At 47.5% G+C, this 18,508-nt stretch overlaps 9 non-coding genes and 1 pseudogene across 9 annotated transcripts; all 10 read left to right on the forward strand.

Moving 5' to 3' along the window:
- Positions 1–1,366: 1,366 nt before the first annotated feature.
- LOC142261363 (U2 spliceosomal RNA) lies at positions 1,367–1,508 on the forward strand (annotated as a pseudogene).
- Positions 1,509–2,247: 739 nt separating this feature from the next.
- On the forward strand, positions 2,248–2,443 carry LOC142261337 (U2 spliceosomal RNA). Its single transcript, XR_012729068.1, has one exon. It is a non-coding gene; the product is annotated as a U2 spliceosomal RNA (small nuclear RNA).
- A 1,387-nt stretch (positions 2,444–3,830) lies between these two features.
- On the forward strand, positions 3,831–4,021 carry LOC142261205 (U2 spliceosomal RNA). Its single transcript, XR_012728952.1, has one exon. It is a non-coding gene; the product is annotated as a U2 spliceosomal RNA (small nuclear RNA).
- Positions 4,022–5,408: 1,387 nt separating this feature from the next.
- LOC142261218 (U2 spliceosomal RNA) lies at positions 5,409–5,599 on the forward strand. The gene has a single exon (XR_012728964.1). It is a non-coding gene; the product is annotated as a U2 spliceosomal RNA (small nuclear RNA).
- Positions 5,600–6,986: 1,387 nt separating this feature from the next.
- On the forward strand, positions 6,987–7,177 carry LOC142261230 (U2 spliceosomal RNA). Its single transcript, XR_012728975.1, has one exon. It is a non-coding gene; the product is annotated as a U2 spliceosomal RNA (small nuclear RNA).
- A 2,189-nt stretch (positions 7,178–9,366) lies between these two features.
- On the forward strand, positions 9,367–9,559 carry LOC142261302 (U2 spliceosomal RNA). Its single transcript, XR_012729036.1, has one exon. It is a non-coding gene; the product is annotated as a U2 spliceosomal RNA (small nuclear RNA).
- Positions 9,560–10,943: 1,384 nt separating this feature from the next.
- Positions 10,944–11,134, forward strand: LOC142261243 (U2 spliceosomal RNA). The gene has a single exon (XR_012728986.1). It is a non-coding gene; the product is annotated as a U2 spliceosomal RNA (small nuclear RNA).
- Positions 11,135–13,323: 2,189 nt separating this feature from the next.
- On the forward strand, positions 13,324–13,516 carry LOC142261303 (U2 spliceosomal RNA). The gene has a single exon (XR_012729037.1). It is a non-coding gene; the product is annotated as a U2 spliceosomal RNA (small nuclear RNA).
- A 1,387-nt stretch (positions 13,517–14,903) lies between these two features.
- On the forward strand, positions 14,904–15,094 carry LOC142261255 (U2 spliceosomal RNA). Its single transcript, XR_012728997.1, has one exon. It is a non-coding gene; the product is annotated as a U2 spliceosomal RNA (small nuclear RNA).
- Positions 15,095–16,481: 1,387 nt separating this feature from the next.
- On the forward strand, positions 16,482–16,672 carry LOC142261268 (U2 spliceosomal RNA). Its single transcript, XR_012729008.1, has one exon. It is a non-coding gene; the product is annotated as a U2 spliceosomal RNA (small nuclear RNA).
- The last annotated feature ends 1,836 nt before the right edge of the window (positions 16,673–18,508 follow it).

Below are 18,508 nucleotides of genomic sequence, written 5' to 3' on the forward strand. Positions count from 1 at the left end.
AGAACTCAATTCACCTGATTCATATTAGCCCGATTTAATGAATTGGAAGAAAGCATACGTCTTCATATGCACCTCAATTTGGCCCATTCACTTTTCACACTTCCTCCTTTTGTTTTTTATCTTTCACACTTTTGACTTTCTTTATTCATCCAAATAGCAAACTCATCACCACTCAACCTGACCAACTCGGCTATGTCCCCGTGCTGCAGTTCTCTGTCTTATCTAGATCATTTGCAATTGAATGGAATAGATCCCTTTTGGACAAAGTGGATTCACCTGCTGCTGCAGTGACCACAGGTGTGATAAGATCTAGAATTGGCATCTGGTGCGATCTCTCCGCTTCCACTCCAAAGAAAGTTACCTGTTTATTCCTATCATGCATTGGTTTTTGGGGTTTTCTTTGAGTAATGATGATCTCTTTAGTAGTCTGTTGGCGCCCTCTCCTGGAGGAATAGTTTGCTTGCTCTTGGACATTCTAAAAGAGAGGTCATGATAGACATTGAGCTTCTGAGCTCAATTGGGGACAGTCATGGGTGATGAATGTTTGCAACCTACTGCGAAGCCTCATACCGCAATATAAGGAACGTCAAATACTAAGAAAGGGCGGCCTATGAAAGAATTACTACTTTCAATAAGTACACTTAAACGGCTAATTGGGAATAGAAAAACTGTAAAAAGCCCTCTGAGAAAGCCCCCCTCTAACCTTTGATAGTAAGCTTTTCTGTAGTCTGCCTGTTGATGTATTTTCCGTTTGAACTGTGCACAACATGAAGAGACGGAACACTGGCGGCTTGTCACAATGCCCCCCGATGACATCACAATAGCGCTGCTGCCTAGAAAACAAGCTGCGCAGAAGAAGTTGTTCTTTGGGTGGGAGGGTGGGCTAGTGGAAGGAGGGGGCAATCTCTTTTTTTCCCGGGTGGTAGGGGGATGACAGGAGAAGGGAAGCGGGTGGTGAGAAAGGTACAGAGGGCAGGGTTTGGGGGCTGGGAAGGAAAGGGAAAAGATTAGGGTTTGGGGATGATGAAAGGGCTTTCTACGGGTAAGGATGGCAAAGGGTGGCAGTGACGGAAAGTCAGGCAACCTGTCCTGTCCGTCTTTTTGTATCGTGAATTGGAAAGACTGCAAGGGGGAGGGGAGTTGCTTGCGCCCTAAAGGAGGAGTTATTCAGATTCATTGCAGTGGGCGGCGGCTGCAAAACGCACCATTCTTCTTGTTTTTGCTCTGCAAAGCAGCCTTTTCAAGGGTTGGCTTGGGTGACAAAATGTCTTGTGTAGGCGTGGGTTTGTCTCCCTCTCGCTCTCTCTCCCTAAGATGTGTCCGGCATAGGCCAGGGTGCCACTCGAGGCCCAAACCAATTCTGGTTATCGCTTCTCGGCCTTTTGGCTAAGATCAAGTGTAGTATCGTTCGAAAAGGTGGTTTAAGGCTCCGGCCACCTTAGTACAATGATGCAATGCACACTGGAAGGTTGCGCTTGTTAGTACTTTGGGAGGATAGTATATCCATCTAGAGGAAACCATGGCCCTACCAGGATCGAGGCTATTAGACTGAGTAAGTGTGGGGGCTATGGTGCAATGTGCCCCAGGATTGACGACCCTGGAGTGAGTCTGAGCTTGCTGGCTTGGGACCCCGGCGAGCCTTGGGCTCTGTAGCACACCGTACCTTGCCCTTTCATACTTTCTGAGCATATTGCTCTATCCCGGCCTTCTGGCTAGGAAGGGAAATTTTTATAATCATGGTCGGAGGTCCGTTCAGCTTTGGGCTGAGAAACCAACACCCGGTTGGAGGTCCGGGTCAGCTTTGGCTGAGAAACCAACACCCGGTTGGAGGTCCGGGTCAGCTTCGGCTGAGAAACCAACACCCGGTTGGAGGTCCGGGTCAGCTTCGGCTGAGAAACCAACACCCGGTTGGAGGTCCGGGTCAGCTTCGGCTGAGAAACCAACACCCGGTTGGAGGTCCGGTTAGCCTTGGGCTGAGAAACCAACACCGGTTGACGGTCCGGGCAGTTTCGGCTGCGAAACCAACAACTAGTAGCTCTCTACTCCACTTGGGTAAGATGCCTGGGTGGACGCTGGGAGCAACGACAAGGCTCAACCAGGCTTCGGCTTGGGGGAGCACCGAAGATCCCTGACCCTTGCTGTGGCCTTCTGGCTCGGAGGGACGGGGTTGATTTTTGGGGACCCTCTCCTCACGGAGGGGTCCACACGAATCCTAGCCTTTGCACTGTTTTTGGTGTGACTTCGGTCATGCATTTTTTGCGGTGCTTTGGAAAGCTTCATTAAATCAAAATCTGTTCTTATCAGTTTAATATCTGATACGTCCCCTATCTGGGGACCATATATTAAATGGATTTTTAGAACAGGGAGATGGAAAAAGAGCTTGCTCTGTCCACTCCACGCATTGACCTGGTATTGCAGTACCTCCAGGAACGGTGCACCCCTTCTTAACCCAGTTTCCAAAAGCAGAACTCAATTCACCTGATTCATATTAGCCCGATTTAATGAATTGGAAGAAAGCATACGTCTTCATATGCACCTCAATTTGGCCCATTCACTTTTCACACTTCCTCCTTTTGTTTTTTATCTTTCACACTTTTGACTTTCTTTATTCATCCAAATAGCAAACTCATCACCACTCAACCTGACCAACTCGGCTATGTCCCCGTGCTGCAGTTCTCTGTCTTATCTAGATCATTTGCAATTGAATGGAATAGATCCCTTTTGGACAAAGTGGATTCACCTGCTGCTGCAGTGACCACAGGTGTGATAAGATCTAGAATTGGCATCTGGTGCGATCTCTCCGCTTCCACTCCAAAGAAAGTTACCTGTTTATTCCTATCATGCATTGGTTTTTGGGGTTTTCTTTGAGTAATGATGATCTCTTTAGTAGTCTGTTGGCGCCCTCTCCTGGAGGAATAGTTTGCTTGCTCTTGGACATTCTAAAAGAGAGGTCATGATAGACATTGAGCTTCTGAGCTCAATTGGGGACAGTCATGGGTGATGAATGTTTGCAACCTACTGCGAAGCCTCATACCGCAATATAAGGAACGTCAAATACTAAGAAAGGGCGGCCTATGAAAGAATTACTACTTTCAATAAGTACACTTAAACGGCTAATTGGGAATAGAAAAACTGTAAAAAGCCCTCTGAGAAAGCCCCCCTCTAACCTTTGATAGTAAGCTTTTCTGTAGTCTGCCTGTTGATGTATTTTCCGTTTGAACTGTGCACAACATGAAGAGACGGAACACTGGCGGCTTGTCACAATGCCCCCCGATGACATCACAATAGCGCTGCTGCCTAGAAAACAAGCTGCGCAGAAGAAGTTGTTCTTTGGGTGGGAGGGTGGGCTAGTGGAAGGAGGGGGCAATCTCTTTTTTTCCCGGGTGGTAGGGGGATGACAGGAGAAGGGAAGCGGGTGGTGAGAAAGGTACAGAGGGCAGGGTTTGGGGGCTGGGAAGGAAAGGGAAAAGATTAGGGTTTGGGGATGATGAAAGGGCTTTCTACGGGTAAGGATGGCAAAGGGTGGCAGTGACGGAAAGTCAGGCAACCTGTCCTGTCCGTCTTTTTGTATCGTGAATTGGAAAGACTGCAAGGGGGAGGGGAGTTGCTTGCGCCCTAAAGGAGGAGTTATTCAGATTCATTGCAGTGGGCGGCGGCTGCAAAACGCACCATTCTTCTTGTTTTTGCTCTGCAAAGCAGCCTTTTCAAGGGTTGGCTTGGGTGACAAAATGTCTTGTGTAGGCGTGGGTTTGTCTCCCTCTCGCTCTCTCTCCCTAAGATGTGTCCGGCATAGGCCAGGGTGCCACTCGAGGCCCAAACCAATTCTGGTTATCGCTTCTCGGCCTTTTGGCTAAGATCAAGTGTAGTATCTGTTCTTATCAGTTTAATATCTGATACGTCCCCTATCTGGGGACCATATATTAAATGGATTTTTAGAACAGGGAGATGGAAAAAGAGCTTGCTCTGTCCACTCCACGCATTGACCTGGTATTGCAGTACCTCCAGGAACGGTGCACCCCTTCTTAACCCAGTTTCCAAAAGCAGAACTCAATTCACCTGATTCATATTAGCCCGATTTAATGAATTGGAAGAAAGCATACGTCTTCATATGCACCTCAATTTGGCCCATTCACTTTTCACACTTCCTCCTTTTGTTTTTTATCTTTCACACTTTTGACTTTCTTTATTCATCCAAATAGCAAACTCATCACCACTCAACCTGACCAACTCGGCTATGTCCCCGTGCTGCAGTTCTCTGTCTTATCTAGATCATTTGCAATTGAATGGAATAGATCCCTTTTGGACAAAGTGGATTCACCTGCTGCTGCAGTGACCACAGGTTTGATAAGATCTAGAATTGGCATCTGGTGCGATCTCTCCGCTTCCACTCCAAAGAAAGTTACCTGTTTATTCCTATCATGCATTGGTTTTTGGGGTTTTCTTTGAGTAATGATGATCTCTTTAGTAGTCTGTTGGCGCCCTCTCCTGGAGGAATAGTTTGCTTGCTCTTGGACATTCTAAAAGAGAGGTCATGATAGACATTGAGCTTCTGAGCTCAATTGGGGACAGTCATGGGTGATGAATGTTTGCAACCTACTGCGAAGCCTCATACCGCAATATAAGGAACGTCAAATACTAAGAAAGGGCGGCCTATGAAAGAATTACTACTTTCAATAAGTACACTTAAACGGCTAATTGGGAATAGAAAAACTGTAAAAAGCCCTCTGAGAAAGCCCCCCTCTAACCTTTGATAGTAAGCTTTTCTGTAGTCTGCCTGTTGATGTATTTTCCGTTTGAACTGTGCACAACATGAAGAGACGGAACACTGGCGGCTTGTCACAATGCCCCCCGATGACATCACAATAGCGCTGCTGCCTAGAAAACAAGCTGCGCAGAAGAAGTTGTTCTTTGGGTGGGAGGGTGGGCTAGTGGAAGGAGGGGGCAATCTCTTTTTTTCCCGGGTGGTAGGGGGATGACAGGAGAAGGGAAGCGGGTGGTGAGAAAGGTACAGAGGGCAGGGTTTGGGGGCTGGGAAGGAAAGGGAAAAGATTAGGGTTTGGGGATGATGAAAGGGCTTTCTACGGGTAAGGATGGCAAAGGGTGGCAGTGACGGAAAGTCAGGCAACCTGTCCTGTCCGTCTTTTTGTATCGTGAATTGGAAAGACTGCAAGGGGGAGGGGAGTTGCTTGCGCCCTAAAGGAGGAGTTATTCAGATTCATTGCAGTGGGCGGCGGCTGCAAAACGCACCATTCTTCTTGTTTTTGCTCTGCAAAGCAGCCTTTTCAAGGGTTGGCTTGGGTGACAAAATGTCTTGTGTAGGCGTGGGTTTGTCTCCCTCTCGCTCTCTCTCCCTAAGATGTGTCCGGCATAGGCCAGGGTGCCACTCGAGGCCCAAACCAATTCTGGTTATCGCTTCTCGGCCTTTTGGCTAAGATCAAGTGTAGTATCTGTTCTTATCAGTTTAATATCTGATACGTCCCCTATCTGGGGACCATATATTAAATGGATTTTTAGAACAGGGAGATGGAAAAAGAGCTTGCTCTGTCCACTCCACGCATTGACCTGGTATTGCAGTACCTCCAGGAACGGTGCACCCCTTCTTAACCCAGTTTCCAAAAGCAGAACTCAATTCACCTGATTCATATTAGCCCGATTTAATGAATTGGAAGAAAGCATACGTCTTCATATGCACCTCAATTTGGCCCATTCACTTTTCACACTTCCTCCTTTTGTTTTTTATCTTTCACACTTTTGACTTTCTTTATTCATCCAAATAGCAAACTCATCACCACTCAACCTGACCAACTCGGCTATGTCCCCGTGCTGCAGTTCTCTGTCTTATCTAGATCATTTGCAATTGAATGGAATAGATCCCTTTTGGACAAAGTGGATTCACCTGCTGCTGCAGTGACCACAGGTGTGATAAGATCTAGAATTGGCATCTGGTGCGATCTCTCCGCTTCCACTCCAAAGAAAGTTACCTGTTTATTCCTATCATGCATTGGTTTTTGGGGTTTTCTTTGAGTAATGATGATCTCTTTAGTAGTCTGTTGGCGCCCTCTCCTGGAGGAATAGTTTGCTTGCTCTTGGACATTCTAAAAGAGAGGTCATGATAGACATTGAGCTTCTGAGCTCAATTGGGGACAGTCATGGGTGATGAATGTTTGCAACCTACTGCGAAGCCTCATACCGCAATATAAGGAACGTCAAATACTAAGAAAGGGCGGCCTATGAAAGAATTACTACTTTCAATAAGTACACTTAAACGGCTAATTGGGAATAGAAAAACTGTAAAAAGCCCTCTGAGAAAGCCCCCCTCTAACCTTTGATAGTAAGCTTTTCTGTAGTCTGCCTGTTGATGTATTTTCCGTTTGAACTGTGCACAACATGAAGAGACGGAACACTGGCGGCTTGTCACAATGCCCCCCGATGACATCACAATAGCGCTGCTGCCTAGAAAACAAGCTGCGCAGAAGAAGTTGTTCTTTGGGTGGGAGGGTGGGCTAGTGGAAGGAGGGGGCAATCTCTTTTTTTCCCGGGTGGTAGGGGGATGACAGGAGAAGGGAAGCGGGTGGTGAGAAAGGTACAGAGGGCAGGGTTTGGGGGCTGGGAAGGAAAGGGAAAAGATTAGGGTTTGGGGATGATGAAAGGGCTTTCTACGGGTAAGGATGGCAAAGGGTGGCAGTGACGGAAAGTCAGGCAACCTGTCCTGTCCGTCTTTTTGTATCGTGAATTGGAAAGACTGCAAGGGGGAGGGGAGTTGCTTGCGCCCTAAAGGAGGAGTTATTCAGATTCATTGCAGTGGGCGGCGGCTGCAAAACGCACCATTCTTCTTGTTTTTGCTCTGCAAAGCAGCCTTTTCAAGGGTTGGCTTGGGTGACAAAATGTCTTGTGTAGGCGTGGGTTTGTCTCCCTCTCGCTCTCTCTCCCTAAGATGTGTCCGGCATAGGCCAGGGTGCCACTCGAGGCCCAAACCAATTCTGGTTATCGCTTCTCGGCCTTTTGGCTAAGATCAAGTGTAGTATCTGTTCTTATCAGTTTAATATCTGATACGTCCCCTATCTGGGGACCATATATTAAATGGATTTTTAGAACAGGGAGATGGAAAAAGAGCTTGCTCTGTCCACTCCACGCATTGACCTGGTATTGCAGTACCTCCAGGAACGGTGCACCCCTTCTTAACCCAGTTTCCAAAAGCAGAACTCAATTCACCTGATTCATATTAGCCCGATTTAATGAATTGGAAGAAAGCATACGTCTTCATATGCACCTCAATTTGGCCCATTCACTTTTCACACTTCCTCCTTTTGTTTTTTATCTTTCACACTTTTGACTTTCTTTATTCATCCAAATAGCAAACTCATCACCACTCAACCTGACCAACTCGGCTATGTCCCCGTGCTGCAGTTCTCTGTCTTATCTAGATCATTTGCAATTGAATGGAATAGATCCCTTTTGGACAAAGTGGATTCACCTGCTGCTGCAGTGACCACAGGTGTGATAAGATCTAGAATTGGCATCTGGTGCGATCTCTCCGCTTCCACTCCAAAGAAAGTTACCTGTTTATTCCTATCATGCATTGGTTTTTGGGGTTTTCTTTGAGTAATGATGATCTCTTTAGTAGTCTGTTGGCGCCCTCTCCTGGAGGAATAGTTTGCTTGCTCTTGGACATTCTAAAAGAGAGGTCATGATAGACATTGAGCTTCTGAGCTCAATTGGGGACAGTCATGGGTGATGAATGTTTGCAACCTACTGCGAAGCCTCATACCGCAATATAAGGAACGTCAAATACTAAGAAAGGGCGGCCTATGAAAGAATTACTACTTTCAATAAGTACACTTAAACGGCTAATTGGGAATAGAAAAACTGTAAAAAGCCCTCTGAGAAAGCCCCCCTCTAACCTTTGATAGTAAGCTTTTCTGTAGTCTGCCTGTTGATGTATTTTCCGTTTGAACTGTGCACAACATGAAGAGACGGAACACTGGCGGCTTGTCACAATGCCCCCCGATGACATCACAATAGCGCTGCTGCCTAGAAAACAAGCTGCGCAGAAGAAGTTGTTCTTTGGGTGGGAGGGTGGGCTAGTGGAAGGAGGGGGCAATCTCTTTTTTTCCCGGGTGGTAGGGGGATGACAGGAGAAGGGAAGCGGGTGGTGAGAAAGGTACAGAGGGCAGGGTTTGGGGGCTGGGAAGGAAAGGGAAAAGATTAGGGTTTGGGGATGATGAAAGGGCTTTCTACGGGTAAGGATGGCAAAGGGTGGCAGTGACGGAAAGTCAGGCAACCTGTCCTGTCCGTCTTTTTGTATCGTGAATTGGAAAGACTGCAAGGGGGAGGGGAGTTGCTTGCGCCCTAAAGGAGGAGTTATTCAGATTCATTGCAGTGGGCGGCGGCTGCAAAACGCACCATTCTTCTTGTTTTTGCTCTGCAAAGCAGCCTTTTCAAGGGTTGGCTTGGGTGACAAAATGTCTTGTGTAGGCGTGGGTTTGTCTCCCTCTCGCTCTCTCTCCCTAAGATGTGTCCGGCATAGGCCAGGGTGCCACTCGAGGCCCAAACCAATTCTGGTTATCGCTTCTCGGCCTTTTGGCTAAGATCAAGTGTAGTGTTGTTCGAAGAGGTGGTTTAAGCTCCAGGCCACCTTAGTACAATGATACAATGCACACTGGAAGGTTGCGCTTGCTAGTACTCTGGGTGGATAGTATATTCATCTAGAGGAAAACATGGCCCTACCAGGATCGAGGCTATTAGACTGAGTAAGGGTGGGGGGCTATGGTACAACGTGCCCCAGGACTGACGACCCTGGAGTGAGTCTGAGCTTGCTGGCTTGGGACCCCGGCAAGCCTTGGGCTCTGTAGCACACCGTACCTTGCCTTTTCATACTTTTTGAGCATATTACCCTATCCCGGCCTTCTGGCTAGGAAGGGAAATTTTTATAATCCCGGTCGGAGGTCTGGTCAGCTTTGGGCTGAGAAACTAACACCCGGTTGGAGGTCTGGGTCAGCTTCGGCTGAGAAACCAACACCCGGTTGGAGGTCTGGGTCAGCTTCGGCTGAGAAACCAACACCCGGTTGGAGGTCCGGTTAGCCTTGGGCTGAGAAACCAACACCGGTTGACGGTCCGGGCAGTTTCGGCTGCGAAACCAACAACTAGTAGCTCTCTACTCCACTTGGGTAAGATGCCTGGGTGGACGCTGGGAGCAACGACAAGGCTCAACCAGGCTTCGGCTTGGGAGAGCACCGAAGATCCCTGACCCTTGCTGTGGCCTTCTGGCTCGGAGGGACGGGGTTGATTTTTGGGGACCCTCTCCTCACGGTGGGGTCCACACGAATCCTAGCCTTTGCACTGTTTTTGGTGTGACTTCGGTCATGCATTTTTTGTGGTGCTTTGGAAAGCTTCATTAAATCAAAAATCTGTTCTTATCAGTTTAATATCTGATACGTCCCCTATCTGGGGACCATATATTAAATGGATTTTTAGAACAGGGAGATGGAAAAAGAGCTTGCTCTGTCCACTCCACGCATTGACCTGGTATTGCAGTACCTCCAGGAACGGTGCACCCCTTCTTAACCCAGTTTCCAAAAGCAGAACTCAATTCACCTGATTCATATTAGCCCGATTTAATGAATTGGAAGAAAGCATACGTCTTCATATGCACCTCAATTTGGCCCATTCACTTTTCACACTTCCTCCTTTTGTTTTTTATCTTTCACACTTTTGACTTTCTTTATTCATCCAAATAGCAAACTCATCACCACTCAACCTGACCAACTCGGCTATGTCCCCGTGCTGCAGTTCTCTGTCTTATCTAGATCATTTGCAATTGAATGGAATAGATCCCTTTTGGACAAAGTGGATTCACCTGCTGCTGCAGTGACCACAGGTGTGATAAGATCTAGAATTGGCATCTGGTGCGATCTCTCCGCTTCCACTCCAAAGAAAGTTACCTGTTTATTCCTATCATGCATTGGTTTTTGGGGTTTTCTTTGAGTAATGATGATCTCTTTAGTAGTCTGTTGGCGCCCTCTCCTGGAGGAATAGTTTGCTTGCTCTTGGACATTCTAAAAGAGAGGTCATGATAGACATTGAGCTTCTGAGCTCAATTGGGGACAGTCATGGGTGATGAATGTTTGCAACCTACTGCGAAGCCTCATACCGCAATATAAGGAACGTCAAATACTAAGAAAGGGCGGCCTATGAAAGAATTACTACTTTCAATAAGTACACTTAAACGGCTAATTGGGAATAGAAAAACTGTAAAAAGCCCTCTGAGAAAGCCCCCCTCTAACCTTTGATAGTAAGCTTTTCTGTAGTCTGCCTGTTGATGTATTTTCCGTTTGAACTGTGCACAACATGAAGAGACGGAACACTGGCGGCTTGTCACAATGCCCCCCGATGACATCACAATAGCGCTGCTGCCTAGAAAACAAGCTGCGCAGAAGAAGTTGTTCTTTGGGTGGGAGGGTGGGCTAGTGGAAGGAGGGGGCAATCTCTTTTTTTCCCGGGTGGTAGGGGGATGACAGGAGAAGGGAAGCGGGTGGTGAGAAAGGTACAGAGGGCAGGGTTTGGGGGCTGGGAAGGAAAGGGAAAAGATTAGGGTTTGGGGATGATGAAAGGGCTTTCTACGGGTAAGGATGGCAAAGGGTGGCAGTGACGGAAAGTCAGGCAACCTGTCCTGTCCGTCTTTTTGTATCGTGAATTGGAAAGACTGCAAGGGGGAGGGGAGTTGCTTGCGCCCTAAAGGAGGAGTTATTCAGATTCATTGCAGTGGGCGGCGGCTGCAAAACGCACCATTCTTGTTTTTGCTCTGCAAAGCAGCCTTTTCAAGGGTTGGCTTGGGTGACAAAATGTCTTGTGTAGGCGTGGGTTTGTCTCCCTCTCGCTCTCTCTCCCTAAGATGTGTCCGGCATAGGCCAGGGTGCCACTCGAGGCCCAAACCAATTCTGGTTATCGCTTCTCGGCCTTTTGGCTAAGATCAAGTGTAGTATCTGTTCTTATCAGTTTAATATCTGATACGTCCCCTATCTGGGGACCATATATTAAATGGATTTTTAGAACAGGGAGATGGAAAAAGAGCTTGCTCTGTCCACTCCACGCATTGACCTGGTATTGCAGTACCTCCAGGAACGGTGCACCCCTTCTTAACCCAGTTTCCAAAAGCAGAACTCAATTCACCTGGTTCATATTAGCCCGATTTAATGAATTGGAAGAAAGCATACGTCTTCATATGCACCTCAATTTGGCCCATTCACTTTTCACACTTCCTCCTTTTGTTTTTTATCTTTCACACTTTTGACTTTCTTTATTCATCCAAATAGCAAACTCATCACCACTCAACCTGACCAACTCGGCTATGTCCCCGTGCTGCAGTTCTCTGTCTTATCTAGATCATTTGCAATTGAATGGAATAGATCCCTTTTGGACAAAGTGGATTCACCTGCTGCTGCAGTGACCACAGGTGTGATAAGATCTAGAATTGGCATCTGGTGCGATCTCTCCGCTTCCACTCCAAAGAAAGTTACCTGTTTATTCCTATCATGCATTGGTTTTTGGGGTTTTCTTTGAGTAATGATGATCTCTTTAGTAGTCTGTTGGCGCCCTCTCCTGGAGGAATAGTTTGCTTGCTCTTGGACATTCTAAAAGAGAGGTCATGATAGACATTGAGCTTCTGAGCTCAATTGGGGACAGTCATGGGTGATGAATGTTTGCAACCTACTGCGAAGCCTCATACCGCAATATAAGGAACGTCAAATACTAAGAAAGGGTGGCCTATGAAAGAATTACTACTTTCAATAAGTACACTTAAACGGCTAATTGGGAATAGAAAAACTGTAAAAAGCCCTCTGAGAAAGCCCCCCTCTAACCTTTGATAGTAAGCTTTTCTGTAGTCTGCCTGTTGATGTATTTTCCGTTTGAACTGTGCACAACATGAAGAGACGGAACACTGGCGGCTTGTCACAATGCCCCCCGATGACATCACAATAGCGCTGCTGCCTAGAAAACAAGCTGCGCAGAAGAAGTTGTTCTTTGGGTGGGAGGGTGGGCTAGTGGAAGGAGGGGGCAATCTCTTTTTTTCCCGGGTGGTAGGGGGATGACAGGAGAAGGGAAGCGGGTGGTGAGAAAGGTACAGAGGGCAGGGTTTGGGGGCTGGGAAGGAAAGGGAAAAGATTAGGGTTTGGGGATGATGAAAGGGCTTTCTACGGGTAAGGATGGCAAAGGGTGGCAGTGACGGAAAGTCAGGCAACCTGTCCTGTCCGTCTTTTTGTATCGTGAATTGGAAAGACTGCAAGGGGGAGGGGAGTTGCTTGCGCCCTAAAGGAGGAGTTATTCAGATTCATTGCAGTGGGCGGCGGCTGCAAAACGCACCATTCTTCTTGTTTTTGCTCTGCAAAGCAGCCTTTTCAAGGGTTGGCTTGGGTGACAAAATGTCTTGTGTAGGCGTGGGTTTGTCTCCCTCTCGCTCTCTCTCCCTAAGATGTGTCCGGCATAGGCCAGGGTGCCACTCGAGGCCCAAACCAATTCTGGTTATCGCTTCTCGGCCTTTTGGCTAAGATCAAGTGTAGTGTTGTTCGAAGAGGTGGTTTAAGCTCCAGGCCACCTTAGTACAATGATACAATGCACACTGGAAGGTTGCGCTTGCTAGTACTCTGGGTGGATAGTATATTCATCTAGAGGAAAACATGGCCCTACCAGGATCGAGGCTATTAGACTGAGTAAGGGTGGGGGGCTATGGTACAACGTGCCCCAGGACTGACGACCCTGGAGTGAGTCTGAGCTTGCTGGCTTGGGACCCCGGCAAGCCTTGGGCTCTGTAGCACACCGTACCTTGCCTTTTCATACTTTTTGAGCATATTACCCTATCCCGGCCTTCTGGCTAGGAAGGGAAATTTTTATAATCCCGGTCGGAGGTCTGGTCAGCTTTGGGCTGAGAAACTAACACCCGGTTGGAGGTCTGGGTCAGCTTCGGCTGAGAAACCAACACCCGGTTGGAGGTCTGGGTCAGCTTCGGCTGAGAAACCAACACCCGGTTGGAGGTCCGGTTAGCCTTGGGCTGAGAAACCAACACCGGTTGACGGTCCGGGCAGTTTCGGCTGCGAAACCAACAACTAGTAGCTCTCTACTCCACTTGGGTAAGATGCCTGGGTGGACGCTGGGAGCAACGACAAGGCTCAACCAGGCTTCGGCTTGGGAGAGCACCGAAGATCCCTGACCCTTGCTGTGGCCTTCTGGCTCGGAGGGACGGGGTTGATTTTTGGGGACCCTCTCCTCACGGTGGGGTCCACACGAATCCTAGCCTTTGCACTGTTTTTGGTGTGACTTCGGTCATGCATTTTTTGTGGTGCTTTGGAAAGCTTCATTAAATCAAAAATCTGTTCTTATCAGTTTAATATCTGATACGTCCCCTATCTGGGGACCATATATTAAATGGATTTTTAGAACAGGGAGATGGAAAAAGAGCTTGCTCTGTCCACTCCACGCATTGACCTGGTATTGCAGTACCTCCAGGAACGGTGCACCCCTTCTTAACCCAGTTTCCAAAAGCAGAACTCAATTCACCTGATTCATATTAGCCCGATTTAATGAATTGGAAGAAAGCATACGTCTTCATATGCACCTCAATTTGGCCCATTCACTTTTCACACTTCCTCCTTTTGTTTTTTATCTTTCACACTTTTGACTTTCTTTATTCATCCAAATAGCAAACTCATCACCACTCAACCTGACCAACTCGGCTATGTCCCCGTGCTGCAGTTCTCTGTCTTATCTAGATCATTTGCAATTGAATGGAATAGATCCCTTTTGGACAAAGTGGATTCACCTGCTGCTGCAGTGACCACAGGTGTGATAAGATCTAGAATTGGCATCTGGTGCGATCTCTCCGCTTCCACTCCAAAGAAAGTTACCTGTTTATTCCTATCATGCATTGGTTTTTGGGGTTTTCTTTGAGTAATGATGATCTCTTTAGTAGTCTGTTGGCGCCCTCTCCTGGAGGAATAGTTTGCTTGCTCTTGGACATTCTAAAAGAGAGGTCATGATAGACATTGAGCTTCTGAGCTCAATTGGGGACAGTCATGGGTGATGAATGTTTGCAACCTACTGCGAAGCCTCATACCGCAATATAAGGAACGTCAAATACTAAGAAAGGGCGGCCTATGAAAGAATTACTACTTTCAATAAGTACACTTAAACGGCTAATTGGGAATAGAAAAACTGTAAAAAGCCCTCTGAGAAAGCCCCCCTCTAACCTTTGATAGTAAGCTTTTCTGTAGTCTGCCTGTTGATGTATTTTCCGTTTGAACTGTGCACAACATGAAGAGACGGAACACTGGCGGCTTGTCACAATGCCCCCCGATGACATCACAATAGCGCTGCTGCCTAGAAAACAAGCTGCGCAGAAGAAGTTGTTCTTTGGGTGGGAGGGTGGGCTAGTGGAAGGAGGGGGCAATCTCTTTTTTTCCCGGGTGGTAGGGGGATGACAGGAGAAGGGAAGCGGGTGGTGAGAAAGGTACAGAGGGCAGGGTTTGGGGGCTGGGAAGGAAAGGGAAAAGATTAGGGTTTGGGGATGATGAAAGGGCTTTCTACGGGTAAGGATGGCAAAGGGTGGCAGTGACGGAAAGTCAGGCAACCTGTCCTGTCCGTCTTTTTGTATCGTGAATTGGAAAGACTGCAAGGGGGAGGGGAGTTGCTTGCGCCCTAAAGGAGGAGTTATTCAGATTCATTGCAGTGGGCGGCGGCTGCAAAACGCACCATTCTTCTTGTTTTTGCTCTGCAAAGCAGCCTTTTCAAGGGTTGGCTTGGGTGACAAAATGTCTTGTGTAGGCGTGGGTTTGTCTCCCTCTCGCTCTCTCTCCCTAAGATGTGTCCGGCATAGGCCAGGGTGCCACTCGAGGCCCAAACCAATTCTGGTTATCGCTTCTCGGCCTTTTGGCTAAGATCAAGTGTAGTATCTGTTCTTATCAGTTTAATATCTGATACGTCCCCTATCTGGGGACCATATATTAAATGGATTTTTAGAACAGGGAGATGGAAAAAGAGCTTGCTCTGTCCACTCCACGCATTGACCTGGTATTGCAGTACCTCCAGGAACGGTGCACCCCTTCTTAACCCAGTTTCCAAAAGCAGAACTCAATTCACCTGATTCATATTAGCCCGATTTAATGAATTGGAAGAAAGCATACGTCTTCATATGCACCTCAATTTGGCCCATTCACTTTTCACACTTCCTCCTTTTGTTTTTTATCTTTCACACTTTTGACTTTCTTTATTCATCCAAATAGCAAACTCATCACCACTCAACCTGACCAACTCGGCTATGTCCCCGTGCTGCAGTTCTCTGTCTTATCTAGATCATTTGCAATTGAATGGAATAGATCCCTTTTGGACAAAGTGGATTCACCTGCTGCTGCAGTGACCACAGGTGTGATAAGATCTAGAATTGGCATCTGGTGCGATCTCTCCGCTTCCACTCCAAAGAAAGTTACCTGTTTATTCCTATCATGCATTGGTTTTTGGGGTTTTCTTTGAGTAATGATGATCTCTTTAGTAGTCTGTTGGCGCCCTCTCCTGGAGGAATAGTTTGCTTGCTCTTGGACATTCTAAAAGAGAGGTCATGATAGACATTGAGCTTCTGAGCTCAATTGGGGACAGTCATGGGTGATGAATGTTTGCAACCTACTGCGAAGCCTCATACCGCAATATAAGGAACGTCAAATACTAAGAAAGGGCGGCCTATGAAAGAATTACTACTTTCAATAAGTACACTTAAACGGCTAATTGGGAATAGAAAAACTGTAAAAAGCCCTCTGAGAAAGCCCCCCTCTAACCTTTGATAGTAAGCTTTTCTGTAGTCTGCCTGTTGATGTATTTTCCGTTTGAACTGTGCACAACATGAAGAGACGGAACACTGGCGGCTTGTCACAATGCCCCCCGATGACATCACAATAGCGCTGCTGCCTAGAAAACAAGCTGCGCAGAAGAAGTTGTTCTTTGGGTGGGAGGGTGGGCTAGTGGAAGGAGGGGGCAATCTCTTTTTTTCCCGGGTGGTAGGGGGATGACAGGAGAAGGGAAGCGGGTGGTGAGAAAGGTACAGAGGGCAGGGTTTGGGGGCTGGGAAGGAAAGGGAAAAGATTAGGGTTTGGGGATGATGAAAGGGCTTTCTACGGGTAAGGATGGCAAAGGGTGGCAGTGACGGAAAGTCAGGCAACCTGTCCTGTCCGTCTTTTTGTATCGTGAATTGGAAAGACTGCAAGGGGGAGGGGAGTTGCTTGCGCCCTAAAGGAGGAGTTATTCAGATTCATTGCAGTGGGCGGCGGCTGCAAAACGCACCATTCTTCTTGTTTTTGCTCTGCAAAGCAGCCTTTTCAAGGGTTGGCTTGGGTGACAAAATGTCTTGTGTAGGCGTGGGTTTGTCTCCCTCTCGCTCTCTCTCCCTAAGATGTGTCCGGCATAGGCCAGGGTGCCACTCGAGGCCCAAACCAATTCTGGTTATCGCTTCTCGGCCTTTTGGCTAAGATCAAGTGTAGTATCTGTTCTTATCAGTTTAATATCTGATACGTCCCCTATCTGGGGACCATATATTAAATGGATTTTTAGAACAGGGAGATGGAAAAAGAGCTTGCTCTGTCCACTCCACGCATTGACCTGGTATTGCAGTACCTCCAGGAACGGTGCACCCCTTCTTAACCCAGTTTCCAAAAGCAGAACTCAATTCACCTGATTCATATTAGCCCGATTTAATGAATTGGAAGAAAGCATACGTCTTCATATGCACCTCAATTTGGCCCATTCACTTTTCACACTTCCTCCTTTTGTTTTTTATCTTTCACACTTTTGACTTTCTTTATTCATCCAAATAGCAAACTCATCACCACTCAACCTGACCAACTCGGCTATGTCCCCGTGCTGCAGTTCTCTGTCTTATCTAGATCATTTGCAATTGAATGGAATAGATCCCTTTTGGACAAAGTGGATTCACCTGCTGCTGCAGTGACCACAGGTGTGATAAGATCTAGAATTGGCATCTGGTGCGATCTCTCCGCTTCCACTCCAAAGAAAGTTACCTGTTTATTCCTATCATGCATTGGTTTTTGGGGTTTTCTTTGAGTAATGATGATCTCTTTAGTAGTCTGTTGGCGCCCTCTCCTGGAGGAATAGTTTGCTTGCTCTTGGACATTCTAAAAGAGAGGTCATGATAGACATTGAGCTTCTGAGCTCAATTGGGGACAGTCATGGGTGATGAATGTTTGCAACCTACTGCGAAGCCTCATACCGCAATATAAGGAACGTCAAATACTAAGAAAGGGCGGCCTATGAAAGAATTACTACTTTCAATAAGTACACTTAAACGGCTAATTGGGAATAGAAAAACTGTAAAAAGCCCTCTGAGAAAGCCCCCCTCTAACCTTTGATAGTAAGCTTTTCTGTAGTCTGCCTGTTGATGTATTTTCCGTTTGAACTGTGCACAACATGAAGAGACGGAACACTGGCGGCTTGTCACAATGCCCCCCGATGACATCACAATAGCGCTGCTGCCTAGAAAACAAGCTGCGCAGAAGAAGTTGTTCTTTGGGTGGGAGGGTGGGCTAGTGGAAGGAGGGGGCAATCTCTTTTTTTCCCGGGTGGTAGGGGGATGACAGGAGAAGGGAAGCGGGTGGTGAGAAAGGTACAGAGGGCAGGGTTTGGGGGCTGGGAAGGAAAGGGAAAAGATTAGGGTTTGGGGATGATGAAAGGGCTTTCTACGGGTAAGGATGGCAAAGGGTGGCAGTGACGGAAAGTCAGGCAACCTGTCCTGTCCGTCTTTTTGTATCGTGAATTGGAAAGACTGCAAGGGGGAGGGGAGTTGCTTGCGCCCTAAAGGAGGAGTTATTCAGATTCATTGCAGTGGGCGGCGGCTGCAAAACGCACCATTCTTCTTGTTTTTGCTCTGCAAAGCAGCCTTTTCAAGGGTTGGCTTGGGTGACAAAATGTCTTGTGTAGGCGTGGGTTTGTCTCCCTCTCGCTCTCTCTCCCTAAGATGTGTCCGGCATAGGCCAGGGTGCCACTCGAGGCCCAAACCAATTCTGGTTATCGCTTCTCGGCCTTTTGGCTAAGATCAAGTGTAGTGTTGTTCGAAGAGGTGGTTTAAGCTCCAGGCCACCTTAGTACAATGATACAATGCACACTGGAAGGTTGCGCTTGCTAGTACTCTGGGTGGATAGTATATTCATCTAGAGGAAAACATGGCCCTACCAGGATCGAGGCTATTAGACTGAGTAAGGGTGGGGGGCTATGGTACAACGTGCCCCAGGACTGACGACCCTGGAGTGAGTCTGAGCTTGCTGGCTTGGGACCCCGGCAAGCCTTGGGCTCTGTAGCACACCGTACCTTGCCTTTTCATACTTTTTGAGCATATTACCCTATCCCAGCCTCCTGGCTAGGAAGGGAAATTTTTATAATCCCGGTCGGAGGTCTGGTCAGCTTTGGGCTGAGAAACTAACACCCGGTTGGAGGTCTGGGTCAGCTTCGGCTGAGAAAC

Source organism: Anomaloglossus baeobatrachus, unplaced genomic scaffold (assembly GCF_048569485.1).
Source record: "Anomaloglossus baeobatrachus isolate aAnoBae1 unplaced genomic scaffold, aAnoBae1.hap1 Scaffold_213, whole genome shotgun sequence".
NCBI lineage: Eukaryota > Metazoa > Chordata > Amphibia > Anura > Aromobatidae > Anomaloglossus > Anomaloglossus baeobatrachus.